Below are 13,365 nucleotides of genomic sequence, written 5' to 3'. Positions count from 1 at the left end.
TGATCAGGAAGGCCAATTGATTTTTGACCTTTTTTGCAAAGGGGATGGAGTATAAAAGCGGGGAAGTCTTGCTGCAGCTATAGAAGGTTTTGGTGAGGCCACACCTGGAATACTGAATGCAGTTTTGGTTTCCATATTTAGGAAAGAATATAATTGCTTTGGAGGCAGTTCAGAGAAGGTTCACTAGGTTGATATAAGGGATCAGCAGGTTGAATTATGAGGAAAGGTTGAGTAGTTTTGGCCTCTACTCATTGGAATTCAGAAGAATGAGAGGTGATCTTACCGAAACGTATAAGATGGGGGGAGACTGGAACTAGAGGGCATGATCTTAGAAGAAGGGGCTGCCCATTTAAAACAGATGAGGAGGAATTTCTTCTCTCAGACGGTTGTAAACCTGTCGAACTCGCTGCCTCAGAGAACTGTGGAAGCTGGGATATTGAATAAACTTGAGACAGAAATAGTTTTTTAAATGATAAGGGGATAAGGGGTTATGGAGTGCTCGCGGGTAAGTGGAGCTGAGTCTATGATCAGATCAGCCATGATCTCATTGAATGGCGGAGCAGGCTCGAGGGGCCGTATGGCCTACTCCAGTTCCTATTTCTTATGTTCCTGTTCTTATGTTTACTATTATCCTCAACTCCTCTTGTAATAAAGGCCGACATACCATTTGTTTTCTTAATTGCTTGCTGTGCCTGCATGTTAACTTTCAGTGATTCGTGTACAAGGACACCAAGGTCCCTCTGAACACCAACATTTCCCAATCTCTCACCATTTCAAGTAGCTGTTTCCTGTCCACTTTGGCTAAACCACATCTCAGTTCAGTAAAATTGGCTTTCCCCCAATTGAGAACTTTTATTCCTGGTCTATCTTTGTCCTTTTCCATAACTACCCTAAATCTAAGAGAATTACGATCAATAGCACCAATGCTCTCCCACTGATACCCCTTCCACCTGCCCAGCTTCAATCCCTAATACAAAGTCCAGAACTTCCCCCTCTCTTGCTGGGCTTGCTACATACTGGTTAAAAGGTTCAGCTAGTTGCTGACCCCTCTGCGAAGGGAAATAGGTCCTTCCTAGCCACTCTATCTAGGTCCCTCATAATTTTCTGCACCTCATTAACGTCTGCACTCAGCCTCCTCTGTTAAGAGGATTGGTGGGCTGGAGAAGGTTACAGAGATAGGTATGGGTGAGACCCTGGAGAGATTTGAACACGAGAATGTGTATTTTAAAGGTTGATGCCACCAGTCATCTCGCCCAGCACAGAATGTAAATCACTACCAACAGGAAGGATGTTACTTTTACTACAACAAATGCATAATGAGAGGAAATCAATCTCTGTCCCTTTAACTAACAGCGACATGAAAAGAGGGAATGAATGACCTTTAAATACCTGGTACACTTGGAACTGAAGTGTCTGAAACTCATAATAGGAACTCATAAATGGAAATAAAATACTGACAGATGTTAAACTGTTTTGTTGACAAAGGAAATCTCAATTTAACTTTTAAAGATAAATTGTTTAACAGATGTTGAAACATACTTACCCGATGGGCCGACTCAGGATCCACCCCTCAAGCACCGTGATTTGTTGCAGAACACGCTGCACCCTCTGCCCTCCGGCCTCTGACATCTCTTCCTGTTGGTTCCCAGGGCAATCAATCACCACTCGCCAACATTACGCTGCCAGATTAAGTTGTGGGGTTCGGAGGAAGAAATAAAATGAGGCCGTGAATCTGAGTTAAGAAATAAAATTAGAAAAGCATGATTAAATGAACAAGGAGAGACAATATAAACGAAAGGGTACAATCCAAAAGGGGATGTATGAACAGTGAGACCTGCGGGTATATGTGGACAAATCGCTGAAGGTGGCAGGACAGGTTGGGAAAGCAGTTAAAAAAGCTTGCAGGATCCTGGGCATCACAGAGTCCAAAAGCAAGGAGGTTGTGATGATCATTTGTAAAACACTGGTTCGGTCTCAACTGGATCATTGTGTCCAATTCTGGGCACCGCAGATTCGGATGTGATGGCCTTAGAGAGGGTGCAGAAAAGATTGACAAGAATGATTCACGAGATTAGGGACTTCAGTTCCGTGGATTGACTGGAGAAGCTGGGGTTGTTCTCCTTGGAGCAGAGAAGGTTGCGAGGAGAATTGATCGAGGTGTTCAAAATCATGAGGGGTCCGGACAGAGTAGATTGAGAGATACTGTTCCCATTGGTGGAGGGGTCGAGAACCAGAGGAGTCGGATTTAAAGTGGATGAGAAGAAGAACCAAAGACAATGGAAGAAAAATCTATTTTATGCAGTGAGTCGTTAGGATCTGGAATGCACCGCCTGAAAGGGTGGTGGAGGCAGACTCAATCACAGCTTTAAAAAGGGAATTGGATAAGCATCTGAAAGAAAACATTTGCAGGACCGGTGGGAAAGGGCGGGGCAGTGAGACTTGTTGGGAGCCGGCAAGGGCTCGACGAGCCGAATGGTCTTTCGTGCTGTAATCATTCTTTGATTGTGTGAGCAGAACTACTCTGTTCCCTGACTCAATCTAAAGCCTTCCTGATTGTGAACAACTCTGTTAAACCTGTCTACCTCAGCCTTAAATATATTCAATGACCCAGCCTCCACAGCTCTCTGGGGCAGAGAATTCCACAGATTACAACCCTCTGAGAGAAGAAATTCCTCCTCATTTTAGTTTTAAATGGTCTGAGGAGAAAAGCTGCATTTGTAAATAGAACAGGATTTACTGGGGTTGCTTTGGGCACTGAACCATGTTCATTCTGGCTGCTCTTGTTTGTTTCCGATTATCTTAATAACCCCTATATATGGGCTGGAGATTAATATCTTGTATAAATGTTGAACAAATTATCTTCGTTTCAAAAACAGTGTGTCGACTTTTTGATTGCTCCATGATCAGACGAGACTAATTGATGTTCTGTTACCGACTGTTCCATTTTAGTGCTTTTTCTTAATCTAACTTACATCACTTCTCACCTAGTTCACCTTCTATTATATCAAACCCCAAACGTGTTCCGTTTGAGTACACGAGTTGTCGTTGTAATAGACTTAACTGCAGTTTAAACTCAGCTGAAATCCTTTGAACCGCCCCTTTATTGAACTGTCTTGCATAAGATTTGAAATCCGTAACTTTCTGTAACCTGGTTTTGGAACCGATTGAATTTTAAAATGCATCCACACATTTTGCACGTGATAGCCTGTGAAATATTCTGATATTTGTAATTGTCATTGCCACAAACTCAGCTCTCTTGCCACCGACTCAATCCCTCTCCCCAACTTGTGTCTGTGCCTGAACCGGACTGTTTGCAACCTTGGTGCCATACTTAACCCTGAAGTATGTTTTTGACCACATATCCACAGCATAATTATGAATACATATTTCCACTTCTGTAACATCGCCGTTGCCTCAGCTCATCCGCTGCTGACCCGTCATCCCTGCCTTTGTTACTTCTGGACTTGACTATTCCAACGCATTCCTGCCACATTCTCACCTGCATAAACTTGAGTTGATCCAAAATTCGGTTGCCCATGCCCTAACTCTCACCAAGTCCAGCTCACCCATCAGCCCTGTGCTCGCTGAACTACATTGGCTTCTCGTTCAGCAACGCCTTGCTTTCAAAATTCTAATAAATTTTCAAAACTCTCCATGGCCTCGCCCCTCCCTAGCTCTGTAAACTGCTCCAGCCCCAACCAGCACCACACCGCCCCGCCCCCCGCCCACCCATGAGATATCTGTCTTCCTGAGCATCCCTGATTATACTTGTTCAACCATTGATGGCTTTGGTGGCTGTGCCTTCTGTTGCCAAGTCCCCAAGTTCTGGAAAACCCAACCTAAACATTTCTGTCTAACCCGTGCTGTATCTGCCCTGGCAGTTCTTGATTGGATAGTGTACAGCAAGCTTTTCTCTCCATCTACTCCGTGTTGCATCTTTCCACGGAGTGTTTGATAGGAGAGTGTAGGGTGAGCTTTACTCAGTATCTAACCCGTGTTGTTCCTCCCCTGGGTGTGTTTGATGGATAGTGTTGGGGGAGCTTTACATTGTTAGTAACCCGTGCTATACCTGCGCTGGGAGTGTTTGATGGGGCAGTGTTGCAAGAGTTGTACTCTCTATCTAATCCATGACGTAACTGCGATGCGAGTATTTGATGGATCAGTCTATGGGGAGCTTTACTCTCTGACTAACCCCTGCTGTGCCTATTGTGCGAGTGTTTGATGGGACAGTGTAGAGGGAGATTAACTCTGTATCTAACCAATGTTGTACATACCCTGGGAGTGTTTGGGACAGACAAGAGGGAGATCTAACCTTCAATAAACAAAGCTGTATCTGCCTGGGAATGTCTGGTGAGACATTGTAGAGGGAGTTTTACTCTGCATCTAACATGTGTTATCATCATCATCATCATAGGCAGTCCCTCAGAATCGATGAAGACTTGCTTCCACACCTTAAGTGAGTTAATTGGGGCTGAACAGTCTAATACGAGAGCCACAGACTCTGTCGCAGGTGGGACAGATAGTTGTTGAAGGAAGGGGTGGGTGGGACCGATTTGCAGCACGCTCTTTCCTCTGCTTGCACTTGTTTTCTGCATGCTCTTGGCGATTAAACTCCCGGATACACTTCCTTCACTTAGGGTGGTCTTTGGCCAGGGACTCCCTGGCCAGGGATATCAGTGGTGATCTCACAATTTATCAGGGAGGCTTTGAGGGTGTCCTTGTAACGTATCCGCTGCCCACCTTTGGCTCATTTTCCGTGAAGAAGTTCCGCATAGACCACTTGCTTTGCGAGTCTCGTGTCTGGCATGCGAACTATGTGGTCTGCGTAGCGGAGCTAATCGAGTGTGGTCAGTGCTTCAATGCTGGGGACGTTAGCCTGGTCTAGGACGCTGATGTTGGTGTGCCTGTACTGCCAGGTGATTTGTAGGATTTTGCGGGGACATTGTTGGTGGTATATCTCCAGCGAGAAAATGTGTCTACTATACATTGTCCATGCCTCTGAGACATACAGGAGGGCGGGTATTACGACAGCCCTGTAGACCATGAGCTTGGTTGTACCTGCCCAGGGAATGGTTAATGAGACAGTGAAGAGGAAACTTTACTCTGTCTCCAACCCACGCTGTATCTGTTCTGGGAGTGTTTGATAAGAACATAAGAACATAAGAATTAGGAACAGGAGTAGGCCATCTAGCCCCTCGAGCCTGCTCCGCCATTCAACAAGATCATGGCTGATCTGGCCGTGGACTCAGCTCCACTTACCCGCCCGCTCCCCATAACTCTTAATTCCCTTATTGGTTAAAAATCTATCTATCTGTGATTTGAATACATTCAATGAGCTAGCCTCAACTGCTTCCTTGATCAAAGACTTCCACAGATTCACAAACCTCTGTGAGAAACAATTCCTTCTCAACTCGGTTTTAAATTGGCTCCCCCGTATTTTGAGGCTGTGCCCCCTAGTTCTCGTCTCCCCGACCAGTGGAAACAACCTCTCTGCCTCTATCTTGTCTATCCCTTTCATGATTTTAAATGTTTCTATAAGATCATCCCTCATCCTTCTGAACTCCAACGAGTAAAGACCCAGTCTACTCAATCTATCATCATAAGGTAAACCCCTTATCTCCAGAATCAGCCTAGTGAATCGTCTCTGTACCCCCTCCAAAGCTAGTATATCCTTCCTTAAGTAAGGTGACCAAAACTGCACGCTGTACTCCTGGTACGGCCTCACCAATACTCGATACAGTTGCAGCATGACCTCCCTGCTTTTGTACTCCATCCCTCTCGCAATGAAGGCCAACATTCCATTCGACTTCCTGATTACCTGCTGCACCTGCAAACTAACTTTTTGGGGATTCATGCACATGGACCCCCAGGTCCCTTTGCACCGTAGCATGTTGTAATTTCTCCCCATTCAAATAATATTCACTTTTACTGTTTTTTTTCCCAAGATGGATGACCTCACATTTTCCGACATTGTATTCCATCTGCCAAACCTTAGCCCATTCGCTTAACCTATCTAAATCTCTTTGCAGCCTCTCTGTGTCGTCTACACAACCCGCTTTCCCACTAATCTTTGTGTCATCTGCAAATTTTGTTACACTACACTCTGTCCACTCTTCCAGGCCATCTATGTATATTGTAAACAGTTGTGATCCCAGCACCGATCCCTGTGGCACAGCACTAACCACCGATTTCCAACCCGAAAAGGACCCATTTATCCCGACTCTCTGCTTTCTGTTCGCCAGCCAATTCTTGATCCATGCGAATACATTTCCTCTGACTCCGTGTACCTCTATCTTCTGCAGTCACCTTTTGTGTGACACCTTATCCTTTTGGAAATCTAGATATACCACATCCATCGGTACACCTCTATCCACCATGCCCGTTATATCCCCAAATAATTATAGTAGATTAGTTAAACATGATTTCCCCTTCATGAATCCATGTTGCATCTGCTTGATTGCACTATTCCTGTCTAGATGTCCCGCTATTTCTTCCTTAATGATAGCTTCAAGCATTTTCCCCACTACAGATGTTAAATTAACCGGCCTATAGTTACCTGCCTTTTCTCTGCCCCCTTTCTTAAACAGAGGCGTTACATTTGCTGCTTTCCAATCCGCTGGTACCTCCCCAGAGCCCAGATAATTTTGGTAGATTATAACGAATGCACCTGCTGTAACTTCCGCCATCTCTTTTAATACCCTGGGATGCATTTCATCAGGACCAGGGGACTTGTCTACCTTGAGTCCCATTAGCCTGTCCAGCACTACCCTCTTAGTGATAGAGATTATCTCAAGGTCCTCCCTTCCCACATTCCCGTGACCAGCAATTTTTGGCATGGTTTTTGTGTCTTCCAGTGTGAAAACCGAAGCAAAATAATTGTTTCAGATCTCAGCCATTTCCACATTTCCCATTATTAAATCCCCTTCTCATCTTCGAATGGACCAACATTTACTTTAGTCACTCTTTTCCGTTTTATATATCGGTAAAAGCTTTTACTATCCGTTTATATGTTTTGTGCAAGTTTACTTTCGTAATCTATCTTTCCTTTATTTATTGCTTTCTTAGTCATTCTTTGCTGTCGTTTAAACTGTTCCCAATCTTCTAGTTTCCCACTAACCTTGGCCACCTTATAAGCATTGGTTTTTAATTTGATACTCTCCTTTATTTCCTTGGCTATCCATGGCTGGTTATCCCTTCTCTTTCCGCCCTTCTTTTTCACTGGAATATAATTTTGCTGAGCACTATGAAATAGCTCCTTAAAAGTCCTCCACTGTTCCTCAATTGTGCCACTCAGCTGTGTTTCCAGTCTACTTTAGCCAACTCTGCCCTCATCCCACTGTAGTCCCCTTTGTTTAAGCATATTACGCTTGTTTGAGACACTACTTCCTCACCCTCAATCTGTATTACAAATAGAACCATACTGTGATCACTCATTCCGAGAGGATCTGTTACGAGGAGATCGTTTATTATTCCTGTCTCATTACACAGGACCAGAACTAAGATAGCTTGCTCCCTTGCAGGTTCTGGAACATACTGTTCCGAGAAGAAATCCCGTATGCATTCTATGAATTCCTCCTCAAGGCTACCCTGTGCGATTTGATTTGACCAATCGATATGTAGGTTAAAATCTCCATGATTACTGCCGTTCCTTTTTCACATGCCTCCATTATTCCCTTGATTATTGTCCGCCCGACCATGAAGTTATTATTTGCGGGCCTATGAACTACGCACACCAGTGACTTTTTTTCCCCTTACTATCTCTAATCTCCACCCACAATGATTCAACATTTTGTTCATGAGAGCCAATATCGTCTCTCACAACTGGCCTGATATCATCCTTTATTAACAGAGCTACCCCAGCTCCTTTCACTTCTTGTCTATCTTTCCGAATTGTCAGATACCCCTGTATGTTTAATTCCCAGTCTTGGACCCCCTGCAACCACGTTTCTGTAATGGCCACCAAATCATCCCCATTTGTAATGATTTGTGCCGTCAACTCATTTATTTTATTTCGAATGCTGTATGCGTTTAGGTAGAGTGTTTTAATACTAGTTTTTGAACCATAATTTTTAGTTTTGACCCCTCCTGCAGCCCTTTATATTTATAAATATTGTCCCTTCCTATCACCTTGTGGTTTACTCTTACCCCAGTGCTGCTCTGCTCTGTTGCCTCCTGCCTTTTGCATTCTTTCTTGGGGTCCTGTTCATCTGAGCTCTCCCCCACTCTAACTAGCTCAGAGCCCTCTCTTGGTTCCGAATACTCCACGCATTGAGGCACCGAGCTTTCATGCTTGCCTTTTTATTACAGTGGGACAGTGTAGATGGAGCTTTACTCTGTATCTCACCCGTGCTGCACCTGTACCGCGAATATCCGCTGGAACAGAATAGAGGGATATTTTCTCTAGATCTAACAGATCTGTATCGGCCCTGGAATGGCTGAGACAAGTTAGAGGGAGATGTAGTCTGTGTCTAACCTGTGCTGTACTTGCACTGGAAACGTTTGGTGTAACAGTATAGAGTGAGTTTTATTCTATATTTAACCTGTTCAGTTCAGAAAAAGTAATGTGATTGAGTACTGTAGACGTGAGTAATTGTGACCTGTCTCTTTATTCTAACTTCAGAGTGCACGTACAACATGGAAGGTCTGCTTATAAACAGTGCTCCCAAGGGACGCTGGGATCCCTTGGGACTCCAACAGATACGGCCTATTGTGGTGGTAGAATTCTGGTTACATAGGGTTGCACACATAACATCACTCCCTCCCAAAGTCAATCGTATACTTATTTGCAAGCTGAGATGATCTGGGGCTTTTCGCTCCTGAGTCGATCGTCTCAGTACAAATACAGGTGCAGGTGAGTTGGTTGGTTCTTCGCTAGACTGCTGCGCAGATGACCTTGCTGGGCTGCTAGGGATGATGAGTTCAGCTTCGTGGTCTACCATGATGTTGGCTGCCACTTGTGTGTGCGTCGGAGGGTCGAAGTTGGTTGCTTGTGGCTGTCTGTGAATCGCAGTTTGGTTTGCTTTCTGCAAGTTATTCCATTTGCGAGTTTGACCTGAAACACCCTCCTCCCTTCTTTGGCTATGGCAGTTACAGCAAGCTATTTGGGACCATGTCCATAGTTGAGTACAAATACAGGGTCATTGACTTCAATATTGCGTTACAAATTTGTGCGATCACGGTACATGCTTTATTGATGCCGCCTGCCCTCGACTTGATCATGGAGATCAGGGTGAACGAGAGAAAGCCTTGTTTTGAGCACCCTTTTCAGGAGCAGCTCAGCTGGGGAACCCCGGTGAAAGAATGGTGTCTGGTGCAGTGGCTGAGCAGGACTCGGGACAGGTGGGTCTGCAGGGATTCTTTTGACAGGTGTTTCAAGCTTTGTTTGATGGTTTGGACTGCACGTTCTGTCTGGTCATTGGATGCGGGCTTGAACGGGGCAGTTGTGATGTGCTTGATCCCATTGTGTGTCATGAATTCCTTGGATTCAGCGCTGGTGAAGCACGGCCCGTGTCGCTGACAAGGACATCAGGCTGGCCGTGCGTGGCTCGTAGGTTTTCGAGGGTGGCAGTGGACGTGCTTACAGACATTATTACACACTCAATCCAGTTGGAATAGAAATCCACAAGAACGAAGAACATTTTGCCTAGAAATGGGCCAGCAAAGTCAGCGTGGATCCTAGACCACGGTTTGGAGGGCCATGACCAAAAACTTGGGTGCCCTGGGTGCATTGCTCAGTTACGAGCAAGTGGTGCATTGGCACACGCAAGACTCCAAATCTGAGTCGATATCGGGCCACCTGTATGGACATTTCGTCTTTACGCTGCTGGAACAGCTTGATCTCTTCATGCATCTCCGCTGGGATGCTGGACCAGCTCCCATGGAGGATACAGTTTTTACAAGGGACAGTAAAGGACCCTGGCTGGTCCAGGTCCTCATCTGGCGGCCGTAACGGGTGACTTTTCATTTTCAACTGCATCCTTCACCAAGAGCAAGTCTGCAGGCTGTGCCATTTCCACCCCGGTGGTGGGAAAAGTAGCCGACTGAAGGCATCAGTGCAGTTCTCTGTGCCTGGCCAGTGATGAATTACATACTTATATGCATACAGCGTGAGCACCCATCTTTCGATGCGAGCAGAAACATTGGTTTTAATACCTTTGCTCTCTGTGAATAGCGATATGAGCGGCTTATGGTGAGTTTCTAAATCGAACTAAAGCCCAAACAGATACTGGTGTATTTTTTCATCCCGTAAACGTATGCCAGAGCTTCTTTTTCAATCATGCTGTCGGTTCTTTCGGCCTTGGACAAACACCTGGACGCATAGGCGACCGGTTGCAATGTTCCCAATTCGTTTGCTTATTGTAACATACGCCCGACCCCGTACAAAGATGCATCGCAAGCTAGCACTAAACGTTTACATGGATCATACAGGACAAGCAGTTTGTTGGAACATAACAGATTTCGGGCTTTCTCAAAAGCATTCTCTTTTGATCTCCCCCATGCCTAATAATCTCCCTTGTGCAGCCATATATGTAGAGGTTCTAGCAAGGTGCTCAACCCGAGTAGGAAATTACCAAAATAATTGAGGAGCCCAGGAACGACCGCAGCTCCGTCACGTTCTGTGGTCTCGGTGCGTTCTTGATGGCCTCTGTCTTGGCGTCAGTGCGCCTGGTGCCATCTGCCACGATTCTTCTGCCTAAGAACTCGACCTTTGGCGCCCGGAAAGCACACTTCGAGCGTGTCAACCTGAGTCCCACATGATCTAGCCGATTTGGAACCTCTTCCACGTTCTGCATGTGCTCGATGGTGTCCCGACCTGTGACCAGTATATCATCCTGGAAAACCACGATGTGCAGCACCGACTTTAGCAGACTCTCCATGTCCCTTTGAAAAATAGCCGCGATCGATCGAATTCCAAACGGGCATCTAATGTCGATGAACAGACCTTTGTGCGTGTTGATGCAGGTGAGGCCTTTTTAAGATTCCGCCAGCTCCTGCGTCATGTAGGCCGAGGTCAGGTCAAACTTGGTAAATATCTTTCCTCCTGCCAGTGTCGCAAATATATTGTCTGCCTTGGGTTGCTGGTACTGGTCCTGCAGCGAAAAATGCTTAATCGTTAATTTATAGTCCCGCATATGCTGACCGTGACATCACCCTTGAAAACCAGAACAATCTGACTATCCCACTCGTTGAACTCCACCAGTGCGATGATGTCCTCTCATTGCAGCCTGTCTAACTCGATCTCCACTTTCTCTCGCATCATATATGTCACTGCCCGTGCCTTGTGATGGATGGGTCATGTACCGGGAATCAAATGGATCTGCACCTTCGCCCTCAAGAAACTTCCGATCCCTGGCTCAAACAATGATGGAAACTTGCTCATAACCTGGGCACATGAGGCGTCATCGATGGATGAAAGCGCTCGGATATCATCCCAGTTCCAGCGTAATTTTCTCAGCCAGCTTCTGCCGAACAGTGTGGGGCCATCTCCTGACACGATCCTTGGTGGTAGTTCGTGTACTGTTCCATCATAAGAGACTTTTAATATGCTGTGCTGTCAATTATAGGAATCAGCTCTTTCGTGCACGTTTTCAGCTTGGTGTGAATGGGGCTCAGCTTGGGCCTGTCGAAGGCCGTTTTCTCATGATGGACTGACTCGCACCCATGTCCAATTCTATGGATACAGAATTCCGTTCAGTTCAACATTTAACATGATCGGTGGACATTTCGTGGTGAAGGTGTGTACCCCATACACATCTGCCTCCTCGGGTTGAGTCTCTAGTTCAGTTTGATCCACCATGGATCGGTCTTCCACTGCAATATGGTGCTTTGCAGTATTTGCAGCTCATCTGCACATTCGCTGGAGGTGTCCCATTGTTCCACAGCCTTTGCACGCATAGTGTTTGAAGCAGCATTGATGGGCTCGATGATCACCTCCGCAGTGCCAACAAGCTGTTAACTGCCTCGCATTAATGCTTGATGGCAGACTCTGAGTCATCTGAGATCATGCAGCTGCAGGCGTGTACATTCTGCCATATGCATTCCTGCCTGAAAACGATGTTACTTTGTGTACAGTACTTGCCGAAACATCTGATTGCTGCGAAATTTGTTTGGTGTTATCGCTGGTGGACATAAATGCCTCGGCTATCATTATGGCTTTGCTTAGGTGCAGTGTTTCAACAGTCAATAGATTGCGAAGGATATCCTCATGGCCAATGCCAAACACAAAAAAATCTCTTAGCATTTACTCCAGGCATCCATCAAATTCGCAATGTCCTGCAAGATGCCTTATTTCGCCGACGTAGCTCGCCACTTCCTGGCCTTCTACCGTTGACATATGTAAAATCGATACCTTGCCATCAGAATGCTCTCCTTCGGATTTAGGTGCTCCTGGACCAGCGTACACAGTTCTTCATGCGATTTGGTTGTTGGTTTCACTGGAGCAAGAAAATTCTTCATGAGGCCATAGGTTGTTGCCCCGCAGAGAGTGAGGAGGATCACCCTTTGTTTGGCAGCATTCACATTCCCTGCCAGTTGGTCATGAAGTATTAGTCGAGTCGCTGCATGAAGACATCCCAATCGTCCCCTTCTGAAAATTTCTCCAGGATACCAACAGTTCTCTGCATTTTTGCATGATGTTTCATTATCTCGTCGCCAATTGTTATGTCCAGAATAAAGTAATGTGAATGAGTACTGTAGACATGAGGATGTGTGATCTTGGTCTCTTTTTTTCTAACTCCAGAGTGCACGTACAGCATGGGGGGCCTGCTTATATACAATGCTCCCAAGCGATACTGGGATCCCTTGGGACTCCAACAGATATGCCCTCTGATGGCGGTAGATTGTTAATTTCATCAGGTTGCATACATAACATAACCCATGTTGTACTTGCCCTGGGAATGTCTGATGGGACAGTGTAGAGGGAGCTTTAATCTGTATCTACTCCATGTCCGTTGTACTCCGTAGAGGACGAAATCCACATTGTGACTCCAGGAGGAGCTCCTCAGCCACAGGGGAAGACGGTTGAGGAAGATTCTAGCGATGACTTTCCCAGTGGCTGGTAACAGGGAGACTTATCTTTAATTGCCACAGTCGGACTTGTCTCCTTTGTTAAAGATGGTCACGATTACTGCATCTCTGAGATCTCCAGGCCTGCTCTCCTCCTTCCAGATGAGAGAGATGAGGTCACGCATTCATGCCAATATTGCCTCTCCACCATACTTTAGTGCCTCAGTGGGGATTCCATCTGCTCCCATTGCCTTGTTGTTCTTGAGCTGGCGGATGGCCTTTTCTATCTCATGCAGGGCTGAGGTTTTGCTGAGATGTTGGCGGGTAGCATGCTGCTGGATGGAGTCGAGGACACTCGAA

The sequence above is a fragment of the Pristiophorus japonicus genome, chromosome 23, assembly GCF_044704955.1.
Source record: "Pristiophorus japonicus isolate sPriJap1 chromosome 23, sPriJap1.hap1, whole genome shotgun sequence".
Lineage (NCBI taxonomy): Eukaryota > Metazoa > Chordata > Chondrichthyes > Pristiophoridae > Pristiophorus > Pristiophorus japonicus.
The sequence above is the reverse complement of the archived record's forward strand: the minus strand, read 5'-3'. Positions refer to the sequence as shown.